The following is a 15,001-nucleotide window of genomic DNA, read 5'->3' on the forward strand; positions in this document are numbered from 1 at the left end:
TCTTTCTTCTTCTTCTGGGTTCGGACCTTTTTTTTTTTTTTTCTTCTTCTTCTTCTCGCTCCTCCTCCTCTTTCTTCGGTCCTTTTTTTTTCTTTCTTCTTCTTCTTCTGGGTTCGGTCCTTTTTTTTTCTTTCTTCTTCTTCTTCTCTTTCTCTTTCTTCTTCTTCTTCTGGGTTCGGACCTTTTTTATTTTTTCTTCTTCTTCTTCTTCTTCTCCCTCCTCCTCCTCTTTCTTCTTCTCTTCTTTTTCTTCCTCCTTCTTCTTCTGGGTTCGGTCCTTTTCTTTTTTCTTTTCTTTTTTTCTTTTTCTCTTTCTTCTTTTTCTCTTTCTCTTTCTTCTTCTTCTTCTCTTTCTTCTTTTTCTTCTCTTTCTCTTTCTTCTTTTTCTGGGTTCGGACCTTTTTTTTTTCTTCTTCTTCTTCTTCTTCTTCTTCTTCTTCTTCTTCCTCCTTTTTCTGGGTTCGGTCCTTTTTTTCTTCTTCTTCTTCTTCTTCTTCCTCCTCCTCCTCCTCCTCCTCTTTCTTCTTCTTCCTCCTTCTTCTGGGTTCGGACCCCTTTCTTTTTTCTTTTTTCTTTTCTTCTTCTTCTTTCTCCTCCCTCCTCTTTCTTCTTCTCTTCTTCTTCTTCCTCCTTCTTCTGGGTTCGGTCCCTTTCTTTTTTTTTCTTCCAATTTCAGGTTTTTAAAAAAAAATTAAAAAATTATTTTATTATCCACGTGGCAGACATGTGGCAGCCACGTGTCATATATGTGGCAGCGACGTCAGCTTTTAACAGATCCATGGATGGAAAATCTAACGGTTGTATGAAATTGAAATAAAATAGTACTTGAGGTATGAAAGTGAAATGTTTTAAAGATGTTGTATAAGATTGCAATAGAGCTCAAACCTGAGGGCTACTATGTAATTTACCCTTCATAAAATTTAAATTCATAAAATTATAAATAAAAAAAATAGAAATTGAATACATATGGTGGCATTAAATAGAATCTTGGGACTAAAATTTATTTTAATCTTTATATAAGATATTTTTCTAAATTTTATTTTATTTAGGGATTAAAATCTAATTTTCTAAAGAAATAAAAAAACCCAACTCAAGCACCTTTACCTTCCGCGTACAAAAATTCAACACGTTCACACATGAATAAAGAAATTAAGAGAACATCGTCATCAGTTAAGGCCAAGGGCTGCCAGCAAGGGTTGACGAAACATTGATGGACATAATATTATTCAATTTGGAGTTTAATCCTTGGCTAAGATCAACTTTTCATAAAAATCTGGTATAAGATAAAAAAATTTAATTAGTCCCTTGACTGAATGTCCATCTCAGGATTAACATTAAAACTCATATTTCATTGGATTTAATGTGTTTATGTGTATTTTAGTTCCTAAAATACCCCCACAATTAATATTTGATTGAGTGCTTCATTTCCTCCTATAAAAGATAACTACATCTAAAAATAATTGAGATAACAAATAAGAAATTCAGTTCCATATCAAATAGAAAACGAAATTATTGATTAGAATTCAAAAAGTTTCATATCACAATGAAACAAAACTCGAGAAATCAAATTTGAATGAATACATCATACCAAATAAGTAAATAATTTACCTATACCATCATATCTATAGCATGGTACATAGTACCTGTAAATTAAAAAGACATTATTAGAATTTTAACGTATCTCAACCATGGTACCTATGTTGGATTTGTGGACATTATTAGAATTTTAACGTACCTCAATCATGGTACCTATGTTGGATTTGTGTACCTCATTTCTATAGTGTGCCAAAATATAGAGGAGCTAATGGCATGAGAACATTTGAAACCATGTCCAGCACAAATGTGCAGATCATATACAAATATTGAACTAATATATATCAGGTGTCCAACAAACAAACAGCAAATCCTACAAAAAAGAAAAACACCCACACGATTTTAGTGGAAATCCTAAACTTCCTAGACAAAGAAACGAATCTGTACAGCACCATAGAAGAGGACGATGAAAGATTCATACAACTGAACTTTTGTGTTTAAAATGGACAACAATTGAAAATATATTAAGTAAGAATTGTTGGAAAATAGTTATTTATTTAGTGTTTAGATTTGGGCTTAGCCCATTAGAATTAGGTTTTCGTTTCCTTACTTATTAGCAACTAGGGTTAGTTTATTATAAATAGAGAACTTTGTTATTCAGAGAAAATAAGTCAGTCAAAATGTAATCTTTTCAGTTCATGTAGCTTTCTTGGCAATTCCATTTAATAAAGTTTTATATTCAGTTTGTTTGTTTGTTTATTGCGGATATTCAATTTGGTATCAGAGCAGGTTAAATCTTTCGAGAATTAATCTATTTTGGGGTTGATATCGATTTGTTTGTTTGTTCAGTATCAGACTATCAGTTTTGTTTTAGTTAGGGTTTTGTTGTTTGAAAACAAAAGAAAAAAGTTGAATCTGTTTGCTAGGCACACCGCGCTGAACCTAAAACCCCAAACTACCGTTCGTTGTTCGACATCTGCCAGAACCCAAGCCTGCACCGAAGCTACCGCCTGCACCCACTCCCACTACGTCAAATTTGATGTAGCCACCACGCCACTGTCCCATCTAAAACCTCGCATGCCTTCTGTCCTCGCTGCCCTGAACCACCGCTGTTGTTGGACCGTTGCCGCTCAGACCCGTTCGAAACCGTCCTGAGTTCGAGACCACCACCACACCTGATCGATTCCGTTCATACCGCAAATCGTCATCACCATCGCAGAACTAGAACTACCCTTGTCGTCGTTGCTGCCACCTCACATCTCTGTTCTGAACCACGGCAACCCCGCTTGCCACTGTTGCTTTTGCTGTGTTGATTTTTTGTGAGGAAGAAAGGCAAAAGGAAAGAGAGAACAAAGAAAAAAGAAGAAAAAAATAGAAGCAAAGGAAGAGAAAGAAAAAATTATTTTTGGATGTTTCTTTTTAGGTCCACACGGGCAATTGACATGTTTGAGACCCACATAAGTGATTTGAGAATGGAGTTTGTTAACCACCACTGTGGAGCCAAAAATAATCACAAGGAGACACGTGGATTTTTGGATAAAAGAAGACAAAAATACTCTTGAGGTATAACGAGATTCCTACGCGCGAGCATTGGGCAATCATCCATCAACCAAGTCAAAAGTGCCCAAAATATGTAACAATTCAAAACCTATCTCATCAAATCCCTTCTACAAGGTAACTCTCAAAACTTATTTCATTCCATATATTTTTTACCCTTTTTTAGCTAATCAATTAGCTATTTATTTTGATCATTCCATAACCTTCAAAACATTCCATATAAATTGAGTTAATTGGCTAATTAATGGATTGATTCCTAATTAATCCATTATTTACCAATTAAATCATCCATTTCACACAAAAATACCCCAAGGGGCCGGCCACCTTTTCTCTAAAGGAGGACCGGCCATGCTCTATATAGTGAACCTCATTTTTTCTAAAAACCTAAGTTCCACACTCCTAAAAACTCTCCAAACACTTTTCTCTCTAAATTTTAACTTTGGCATCAGAGGTTCTTCGGCCAAAGCCCCCCCATTCATCGTGGGCGCATGAGGCTCTTGGCCTTAACCTAAGGTGTTAATTGTTTTGTAGGTGCAATTTTGTCCAAGAAGAAGAAGGCGGAAATTTTCATCCACAACCACCACCACGATTGCTCGAGTGCTTAGGTTGATGACCACTCGAGTGATATTGTACACTTGGTTAGTAATTGGACCGTTTGCTGGAATCCACTAGCTCGCTTGTTCGCTTGGATTGTTTATTTGCTCGCTTTATTGCCCGCTTGCCTTGTCTTGTCCGCCTAACGGAACTTGTCTTGTCGTGTTCGTCTAACGGAACTTGTTTTGCCTTGTCCACCTAACGGAGCTTGTATCCGCATCTGCTTGTTGGCAAACTCATGACGTGTACCTCCATGAGTTTGACGGGAGGTGTTGGAAAATAGTTATTTTTTTAGTATTTATATTTGGGCTTAGCCCATTAGAATTAAGTTTTCGTTTCTATGCTTATTAGGGATTAAGGTTAGTTTATTATAAATAGAGAACTTTATTATTCAGAGAACATAAGTCAATCAAAATGTAGTTTTTTCGGTTCATGTAGCCTTCTTGGCAATTCCATTTAGTAAAGTTTTATATTCAATTAGTTCGTTTGTTTATTGCTGATATTCAGCAAGAATTGCACACTCATACCTCAGCATTTAAAATTTGTTATTGTCCATCATCGCATAAGGGCAATGTTGGGAAAATAGAATCAATAAAATCACCCATAAAAATAAAAGCTGACATGGATAATATATATTGACATGGATGTATAATCAGGAACTATAATCAATATTTAATTTTGCATAAGACATTTTTCTAACTATAATCTTAACCAAGATTAAAATCACATTTTCTAAACTCAAGGACCTTTACCTTCCGCGTACAAAAATTCAACGCGTTCACACATGAAGGAAGACAAATTAAGGGAACATCGTCATCAGTTCACACCTTTTTTTTCAAGGCGGTCCGTGGAGGAAAGGCAAGACAAACAGAAAGGTCCAAGGGCTGCCCGCAAGGGTTGACGAAACATTGATGGACATAATATTATTCAATTTGTAATGAGAAATTATGTAGCAGCTTCATGCTCCAACTTGCAATAATCAATCATAAACACTGGTGACAAGGTGCCAGGACACAACACATGGCTTTTGTTTTTCTCTCAGGAGCGTTACATAAGGCTTTAGTATCTCAACAAATTCAATAATCACGAAAATGGGCCAATAGCCAGCAACAGATTTCATAGCTCATGTTGATTTTTTTTTTAAAAATAATATTTACAAACTGATTTATAATATATATATATATATATATATGATCCCAATAATAAGTATTGAAATTTGTGTATCATTCACGCAGCATTTGAAGAAGGGTGTTAGTCTATATCCATGCGTCATAAGTTTGAGCGAGTCACTCAATCAATTGCTTACAATAAATTAGTTTCTAAAACTTTGTCATAAGTTTGAACGAGTCGCTCAATCAGTCGTCTACAATAAGTTAGTATTTGAAAGTTGGTCATAAAATTACGCACTTAAATCACCTACAGGTAAATTAATTGTTAAGGCTGAACATCATTTTGACAAATTAATAATAGTACCCAACTATTTATTGATGTAATCATGAATTTATATTTTAGTTAACTTGTGGGGCCCTTTATCTATAGGCTAGATGACGACTAGAGGGGAAGGCTACTTTTGTCACGCCGGAACCTGGGGTCAGTAGGAAAAATCTCTAACCCAAATCCAGCTCTCGAGCTAAAAATTAAAATAAATAAAACGAAAGTGAAATTGAGTGAAAATATATGAAATTCCTCTTATAACAAGAAATCAATAATTCTTTACAAGATTAAAATAAATAAATAAAAAATTATATCCTCACACTTAATCCAATCTCGTCTGCCCATTTTGACTGTTTAGTTCTTAAATTTGCATAACAATAGAGGGGTGAGTTTCAACAGCTCAGTAGAGACATAACATTATCACAGTAATTGACAATACTAAATTAAGTGTCATAAAATCATGTAATCAAGTACTAAATCATTATCAATAACAATGTATGAGTCTTCATCTCTACCCTGTTAATTCATATAATAAAACACGCAAACCTGCACGTCCCATACTGTGCATTTTACCTCTATAGTAATAGTTCGAATGTTTTAATATACAAATTAACCCCCTTGTAACTCAATCATCCCAATTTCCCCTTTTATTAGTCATTTTGCTTAAACTCTTTATCGCTAGTCCCGAATTACCCTTAAAGAATCTATGCACTGTAAGCTCTCTTGAGAGCTGATACCTACTAAGAGTTTGGCTCAACTATACAAAAGATCATTTCCAACTACTCTTATTTCCAGAATTCCTTCATCAACACCGAAACTCCAATCACATAACACATCATGAATGATGCACAATTAATCTCATTTCATATTCCACATGTATCATCAATGAACAATATTCCAGCAACAGTTCACAATCACAACTCTATGAACATTCGAATCAAGCAATGATACACATATAACCAATTATCATCCAATCCCAATCAACCAATCAATATTAACAATAATATAACCCTTCATGAAATTTAATAATATCAATCTTTGTAAAGGCCTGTCGTATTTCCTCTACCTGAATTCCAAAGCATTGCTCCAAAATAATAACACAAGAAACTACAACTGTGATAAGCTCACATAAATAGCGAGATACAGGTTGAGTAGGTTGGAGGACTTGTTTCTGGTCTCTCTCTACCTTCTCTCCCCTCACTCACACACACAGACACACAGATATATATATATATATATATCTCTATCTCTCCCTCTAGCCAAAGACCACAAAGCACCAACTTTCTCTCAGTTTTCATGCTTCGAAAGAGGAAGCAGAGCTGCAGAGATGCTAGCTATTTATAGCAAGAAGAGGCGGCAACTCACTCAACATCCCAATCCTAACCCTGTAATATTACACTGACTAAAAGAAGATACTTAATAATATACTATAAAATATTTAGTCGGTTTGGAAGATGAGAGAAGAAATAGATCAGAAGAAAGAAGAAGAATTTGGAAGCAGACCTCTTGGTGTGAAGGGCGATAACTAAAGTAATGAAATTGGGTTATGTTCACATAATATATAGTTCATGTCCTAATAACATAAATAATAATTAAAAAGTGAAGAATAGGCTGGAAACTAGACTAATTGATCCAAAAAGTCATTCATGTTGTAAAATCGACGGTATGTGCAGTGGAATAAACAAGACACAAAATTTACGGGGTTCCTCTACAGTCAGTGTGAGTGAAGTACATTCTCGGGGCAGCAGTGATGCTTTAATTATAATCTGAAATAATAAGAGTACAAAGATAACTATCTTTACTCTCCCCCTCTTCTTCCTCTCTTTTCTCTCTTCCTCTTCTTTTCTCTCTCTCTCTACCGTGAGTCTCTCATTGCTTCCTCTCTTCTTCACATGCTTTCATTTTATAGAAAAAGATTATTGTAGCAACACGATTCACTTTACAAAATTTCCACAAATGAATAGTGAAAATATTGTGCATAAATAGTAACAGACTATTCATGTGAGCCATCCATATATTATTCACAACAATTCATAAAATCATATAAAATAATTAATCAACTGAAATAGTTTGATAAATTATAATCCAAAGCTCGATGAAATTAATCATAATATTTAGGGGCTTTTAGAGATAAGGACTTATCAAAGATGATTTTTAGAATATAACGTGAGAGGTTTTTAATATCTAAAAAAAATCATTTATTTCAATGCACCATGACATGTCACCTATAATAATACCATACATTTTACCACTATTTACATGCCTGCCATCTTAATTGTTTGAAATGTAACCTCAACTTTGTTGTTTCAGAAACGTAACAGTCAATTAGAGAGAGAGAGAGAGAGAGAGCGACGTTAAAGCAGGCTTGAATTACACCTGTAATCAATGAAAATTTTCAAATTTTCAAACAGGTTGTCTACTCTCACAAACAGTGTTGTTACCATCTGGACCCATGCTCCACGAAAATTCTGTTTGAGGCTACGATTGTTTGGCTTCCTCGATTCGCTGCCTTCGTCGGAACACACTAATCACTTCTAAGTTACTGTTTATATATATATATATATATATATTTTGTCCTAATGAACATAGCAGTTGGTACGGTTTGTCTTAATCATAAGCTATATGATGTGGAGAATGTGTTTAGCTCTCATAACCAACACACCAATTGATACTTGTATAGCTTGTTGGCATGGTTTGTATGTATTGGTCCGAAAAGTTTCCTTGTTTTAGCAAGAATTTATACTTTGCAATGCACACCATGTGTTTGTTGAAAGGCCTTTGTGGAGGTTTTTGTACATGTTGGTTCTCTTTTCATTGAGGTATGGTCAATTAGGTTCTATCCATTAGGTACGGTCAATTAGGTCATCTCTATTCGGTACGGTCAATTAGGTCCTCTCTATTCGGTATAGTCAATTAGGTCCTCTCCATTTGGTATGGTCACTTAGGTACACTATATAGTTTTGTTACGGTCATTTTCTCTACATACAAAATTGTTCTTTTCATTTATCTCTGGACTCATTTTTAAATTATTGAATCCAAATCTACAAAAACAAAAATGAATGCATTTGAGAAAAGCGTAAAGACAAATGAGATTGAAACATTGCAAATTTGCAAGTAGAATAAAATGTGAAGCAGAGGGATGAAAGCTCATTGAAAAATAGTGTATTGTGCATCTTAGTTGGGAAGGGAAACTGATTTTGGACCCAAGAGTTTATATAAGAAAATTCTGAAAATCAGGATGATTATTATATATTGATAATGAGACAATCCAACCAATAAAGGGAAACTAATTTTTGCGATTAATATAGAAAGGAAGCATGAACATCTTCATCGGCAAAGAAAAAGGGAAAAACTTCAGTGAGGCCGGAGATGGAGAGCTGAATCGTAACCGAATGCAGAGACCTAAGGCCATCTCTAACCGAGGGCTGGCCAGAGGGCTCGTTTGAGCCCTCTGGCCCTCCAAGATTCCCCAAGATATTAATATTTTAATGAACAGTACATGGTCATATTTGCTTCCGTCTCCAACCGAGGGCCAGAGGGCCAAAGGGCTCGTTTTAGCCCTGTCACAAAAAACCGTTTCCAACCGAGGGCCAAAGGGCCATAGGGCCAAACATAATTTATTATTTAAATTTAAAAACTACAACAACTTAAATTTAAAAACAACAACTTATATTTAAACACTACAAATTAAATTTAAAAACAACATTAACTTAAATTTAAAATTACAACAACTTAAATTTAATATCCATAATCAATATCATCTTCATCATCCGCCATTGTGAAGAAATATTATAGATGAAGGAAATATTGAAAAATTGAAACAAATATTATAGATGAAGGAAATATTGGAAAATATATTGAAGGAAATATTGAAAAATTGAAACAAATATTATAGATGAAGGAAAATTAGAAAATATATTGAAGGAAATATTGAGAAATATATTGAAGGAAATATTGAAAAATACTGAAGAAGGAAATATTGCAAATGAAGTGAAGAATTGAAAGAACTTCACCATATTTATAGAAGAAAAAAATGTTTAAAATAAAAAAATTTAAAAAAAAAAACCCAACGGCTAGCTGAGAGCTAGCCGTTATATTAAAAAACATTTCAAACTATTAGTGTCGGTTATAACCGACACTAATAGTAGAACTATTAAAAAAAAAGAATATCTTTAATGCTGTCGGTTATAACCGACAGCAATAGGAAATCATTAAAAAAAAAATAGCCAGCCCTCCAGCCCTCTCCGATCTCGTGGGGCCCTCCCAGATTCCAAAGCCCTCTGGCCTAGCCCTCGGTTGAAGACGGTTTTAGGGCTATTTTCGGCCCTCTGGCCCTCTGGACCCTTCGGTTAGAGATGGCCTAAGGGTAATACAGGAAAACTAAAAATATAATAAATTTATAGAAAAATAATTAAATATGACATGGGCTATATAATCTGACGTGGACACGAATCAAAGGATTGTTTTTAGTTTTTAATCTTCAATACGGTATTATTGAAAAGTAAATCTACTTTAGGGATTAAAATGAAATTTTTTATAATATTTTACACATAATTATCATATAAGTATTATTTTTTAAAATATAGGTCTTCACAACTTTTGATCCTGAAAATGCGGTGGAGTTGGTCTCTGGCTGGCTATGTTCCAAACTGGGGAGAAATTATTTGGGGTGGGTGGGGGAATTAAGTAAAAAATTAGGAGATAAGAACAACAGTAGGCTTGACTCACAACGTTACACATTGCAAACGTGCTCATGGAATCAAATAGAAATAATACACAAGAGCTCAGCTAACAAATCACAATGTTACACATTTCAGATGCACTCATGAAATAAGATAGAATTGACACATAAGACACGAAGTTGGATTCCAGAATCCATACGAACTCAATGGAACCGAACATGATATAGGGATGCAGACACATTCAATGGCATCCATGCATAGAGTATTAGTAGGATTCCAGAAACACTCTTGGAATTAGAAAGAAAGGTAATATACTGGAGATTTAATATTCATGCATGAAATCAGGGCCCAAGTTTGTTGCGGCTTTTATCAAAGCGACGGTGTTGAGATACCCCTTTAGCCCCATCCCTTACCATTTGTTTTGGCTTTTTGTTTAACTTGCAGGGGCTTGTGTATGTGGTCCGGATCTGTTGGCTCTTATTCGTGGCGGTTTTTATTGCACGTTGAATTGTTTTGCAATGGGATACTTTCATTGAATACAACGCGAAATTAATCTTTTTCGGGTGGCTACCTTTGTGGTCGCTGGCGAGGTGATGGAGGTGACAGCGGTTAGCCTTTGCGGTTGAAGATTAGGATTTTTTCTTCTGCCTTTTTGTTGAATGGCCTTTGGTTATCCCCACCTTAGACTATCTCCAACATTTGGGGTTAAAACCTACAATTTTTAAGCCGAAAAATTTAGGTTTTAACCTAGAAACAGTTTTTCTCCTCCAACCCTTATAGGCTAAATTTTTAGCCTGACATTATTAAAGAATGAATTTAGGATGATTTTGTTGTTAAAGTAAATTTAAAAAAAAAATTATGTAGACTATCTGACACACCCCGACCTGAATCAGGGCATGCTGGCCGTCACGTGAGGGTGACGTAGCCATGTGTACAGTGCGGAAGCAAAAAGGATAAGTGTTGATGCACAAAATCGGTGAGGACTTTAGTACAACAGAAAGTGTTAAGTTTGTGACCTTCGCTAGATTGCTCCGGTCGCTAGTGTGGATAAGTATGTAAATGGATAGGGACAGGGAAGCAAACACAAGATGTACGCGGTTCACCCAGATTGGCTACGTCCACGGAGTAGAGGAGTTCTCATTAATTGTGAAGGGTTTACACAAGTACATAGGTTAAAGCTCTCCTTTAGTGAGTACTAGTGAATGATTTAGTACAAATGACATTAGGAAATATTGTGGGAGAATGATCTCCTTTTATAGAAGAGAGTTTCTAGCTTTGTTTTGACATTGACACATGTCGTGTTGTGATTGGCTTCTGATGTTGACACGTGTTGCGCTATGATTGGTTTCTGATGTCGACATGTGTCGCGCTGTGATTGGCCTCCTGGTTTGAGGGAAACTCTTCTGTGGCATTGACGGTATAACGTTGACCGGTACTCAGTAGTTTTGGGATTGGTCAAGTATGGTACAAACAGTGCTCCCCTAAATTCCCGAGTGAAGGAAGCTCCTCAGTTGGGGACTTGCCAGATCCAAGCCGCTGAGTAATCACGAAACTTTTAAGTACCGACGTGTGGTATCGTCTTCATTTGCCTTATCTGTCTCATAGGTAGATGTGGCATCTTCTCTGGAAGTACTTTTCCTTCATTCAGGGGTATCTTTAACCGGTGGAGATGCACAAGGTAATGTATCAATTTGACTTGAAGCTTACTTGTAGTTTCAGGCTTGTCAAGCGCGATACAAACTATGTAGTAGAAGTCCCCCAAGTCACCGAGCTAGGAGATTTGCCGAAAGAGGTGACAGACATGGTAAGCAATCAGAGTTCCAAGTAATCAGTCACAGATCAGAAGTTTGATTTCGAGTTCCGGCTGATTGTTCTTATTCTCCCTATCTTGCAGGCAGCAAGAAGGATAAAGAGAAGAAAAAAGAGAAGATATGATATGAGATACTTTTACTTTTGAAGAAGTAACTTTCCACATGCTTATTCTTGAACTGGGCTGGAGGGTTTTCTGGTTTCCTCCAAAGTATGAGGCCGACACAAGAATTTGAGGGTCAAAACAAGTCCAATCTAGAGTACGTTCGACCCTGATGATTTGGGATACTTTTGCTGTTGACAAAGTAGTGGATGTATCGACACGTGTTCTGTTACACTTGTCTCCACATGATTCCTTGTATCCTTCTCACTTGCCCTATCTGTTCCTCAGGCAGATGTGGTATCTTCTCTGGAAGCATAAGATGTTGAAGATGGGTACTCGAGAGCAATGTCAGGTAAGTAATCAGGCAAGGGGTTCCAGGCAGTCAGTTCCTGACTGGAAGCTTGATTCCAAGTGCTGATTGATTGCTCTCTTTCTCCTTGTCTTGCAGGTAAGAACAAGGCCAAAGGAAAAGACAGGGAAAAAGCATGATATGAGGTACTCTTGCTTTTAAACCTGATGATATGAGATACTCTTGCTTTGGTATGGCTTGTTTGCAGATGTATTATCGGGGGAAAAAGAAGTTGAGTATTTCGAGAGACTTTGCTGAGAGTGCCCTCTCGGATGTGAAGAAAAGTTGAGCATTTTTTTTATTTGTAGGTCTGCCTGGCTGTGGAGGATGGAGGTCGACATATATAGGAGTCTCCCTAATAACAAGTAGTAGTGCTATTCTTTTACCCTTCTTGGTCATAGCAATGTAGTGGGAGCTGCAAGCTTCAAGTGTTTTAACTTTGTCAGAGCACTTTGAAAAAGTGGTCTATGGTATCTGGAAAGCTGATGTTGCGTGTGAAGATTGCAGACAAGCTTTATCCAAGGAAATCTGGCTCTCGAAGTTCGGAGAGCGGTGCCTCTTCGGTTTTCGAACAAGCAATCTTATCGGTGATCTGGCTCTCGAGATTTAGAGAACGGTGCCTCTTCGATTTTTGAGAAAGCAATCATGTTGGGAGTCTGACTCTTGAGATTCAGAGAGCAGTGTCTCTTCGATTTTTGAGAAAGTAATCCTGTTGGGAGTCTAGCTCTCGAGATTCGGAGGGCGGTGCCTCTTCGATTTTTGAGCACGTAATCCTATTGAGAGTCTGGCTCTCGAGATTCGGAGAGCGGTGCCTCTTCGATTTTTGAGAAAGCAATCATGTTGGGAGTCTGACTCTTGAGATTCGGATAGTAGTGTCTCTTCGATTTTTGAGAAAGTAATCCTGTTGGGAGTTTGGCTCTCCAGATTCGGAGAGCAGTGTCTCTTTGATTTTTGAGAAAGTAATCATGTTGGGAGTCTGGCTCTCAAGATTCGGAGGGCGGTGCCTCTTCAATTTTTGAGCACGTAATCCTGTTGGGAGTCTTTTCTTGAATATGAGTAAATGTTGGGCATTTTTGCAAGTTTACCTTGCCACGAAGCACGGAGGTTGACACACATAGGGACTTTCTAGTTATCAAGCAGTGGTGCTGTTCCTTTACCCTTGTGGGTAATAGTAGGGTAGCTGGACCTTCAAAATTTATGTGTTTAAACTTTGTCAGAGATCTTTGGCAAAGTTATCTGTGGTACCCGATGAGCTGATGTTGCATGTGAAAAGTGGTGCCTCTTCGGAATCCGAAAAGTGGTGCTTTTTCGATTTTTGAACCAACGGCCTTGTTGCCCTTTCTTTTATAAGGGCACCGATTGTGTGCAAGAAGTACATTCAGAGAGTTATTGCTTGTAGGAATTTTCCCCTTACTTCAGAGATTTATTGCACCTCATTTCTCCTTCATCATTTCTGAGAATGTCTGGCCCATCTGACCGTCGTTTTGACTTGAACTTTGGTGAAGAGGTAGCCATGCCTTCTCAAGACAACATATGGCGCACATCATTCTTATCCCCTACTAGTCCTCTTACCGTTGAGGACTCTGTGATGAAGAATGATATGACCGCTGCAGTGGTGGCCAGGAATCTTCTCACTCCCAAAGATAACAGACTACTTTCCAAACGGTCTGATGAGTTCACTGTTAAGGATTATCTGGCTCTCAGTGTTCAGTGTGCAGGTTCTGTGTCTAATATGGCCCAACGTCTATTCGCTCGAACCCGCCAAGTTGAATCATTGGATGCTGAAGTGATAAGTCTTAAACAGGAGATCAGATGGCTTAAGCATGAGAATAAACAGTTGCACAGGCTCGCACATGACTATGCTACAAACATGAAGAGGAAGCTCGACCAACTGCAGGAATCTGATGGTCAGATTTTACTTGATCATCAGAGGTTTGTGGGTTTGTTCCAAAGGAATTTATTGCCTTCGTCTTCTGGGGCTGTACCGCTTAATGAAGCTCCAAATGATCAACCTTCGGTGCCTCCTCCTTCTGGGGTTCTGCCCAGTACTGAGGCTCTGAATAATCACCCTATGATGCCTCTTCTTTCTTGGGCTCTGCCGACTGCTGAGACTTCTCCTGAGCAACCTTTGTGAAGGCTCCATCTTGTTTGTTTATTTTGATTCATGTATATGTACATATTTGTAACTTATCGGAGATATCAATAAACAAGCTTTACTTCATTTCAACGTATTGTGTTAAATACACCAAGGCCTTCTTCACTAAGTTCTTTGAATTTTTTTCCTTTTGTTGAAGCTTGTATGTTGAAGCTTTGTGAGTGAAGCATGTATGTTGAGGTAATGCTCCCTTAATTTCCCGAGTGAGGAAAACTTCTCGGTTGGAGACTTGAAAAATGCAAGTCACTGAGTGGTCGTGAGACTTCCAAGTATCAAGGTGCAGTAGCATATGGTAGGATTCCCCCAAGTCTCTGGTCGAGGGAGTTGACGAAGGAGGTGTCTTGCTAGTAGCCAAGTTTCCAAAGTAACAAAACTTCACCATTTTCCTTTCTAAGTGGTAGCCCAAAACTTTTCCTTCATATATATTTGTTATGAAAGTTGTTAGGCCCAAAGAAGAGGAGGCCTAGGCAATTTTTTTTTTTTTTAATTTTTGAATTTTCGAATTTCTGAATTTTTAAATTTTTGAATTTCCGAAAATATATATATATATATATATATATATATGTATGTATGTATATATATTAAGCTTTATAGGTGAAGCTTTGAGGTTGAAGCTTTGTTGGGTACCATGAATTGATTTTGCTTCACACTATCTTGATCAAGATAGTGTGAAGCTTTTGTGTTGAAGCTTTGTAGGTGAAGCTTTTGTAGGTGAAGCTTTTGTGGTGGATGAAGTTTTTGTAGGGAAAGATTTTGTGGGTGAAGCTTTTATGGTGGGTGAAGCT

General features: G+C 37.0%; 1 long non-coding RNA gene across 1 annotated transcript; it reads left to right on the forward strand.

Annotated features, from left to right (window-relative positions):
• Nucleotides 1–7,711: 7,711 nt before the first annotated feature.
• Nucleotides 7,712–8,179, forward strand: LOC126612964 (uncharacterized). The gene is made up of 2 exons (XR_007619512.1): nucleotides 7,712–7,979; nucleotides 8,036–8,179. It is a non-coding gene; the product is annotated as an uncharacterized LOC126612964 (long non-coding RNA).
• The last annotated feature ends 6,822 nt before the right edge of the window (nucleotides 8,180–15,001 follow it).

This window comes from Malus sylvestris (assembly GCF_916048215.2).
Source record: "Malus sylvestris chromosome 4 unlocalized genomic scaffold, drMalSylv7.2 SUPER_4_unloc_3, whole genome shotgun sequence".
Taxonomy (NCBI): domain Eukaryota; kingdom Viridiplantae; phylum Streptophyta; class Magnoliopsida; order Rosales; family Rosaceae; genus Malus; species Malus sylvestris.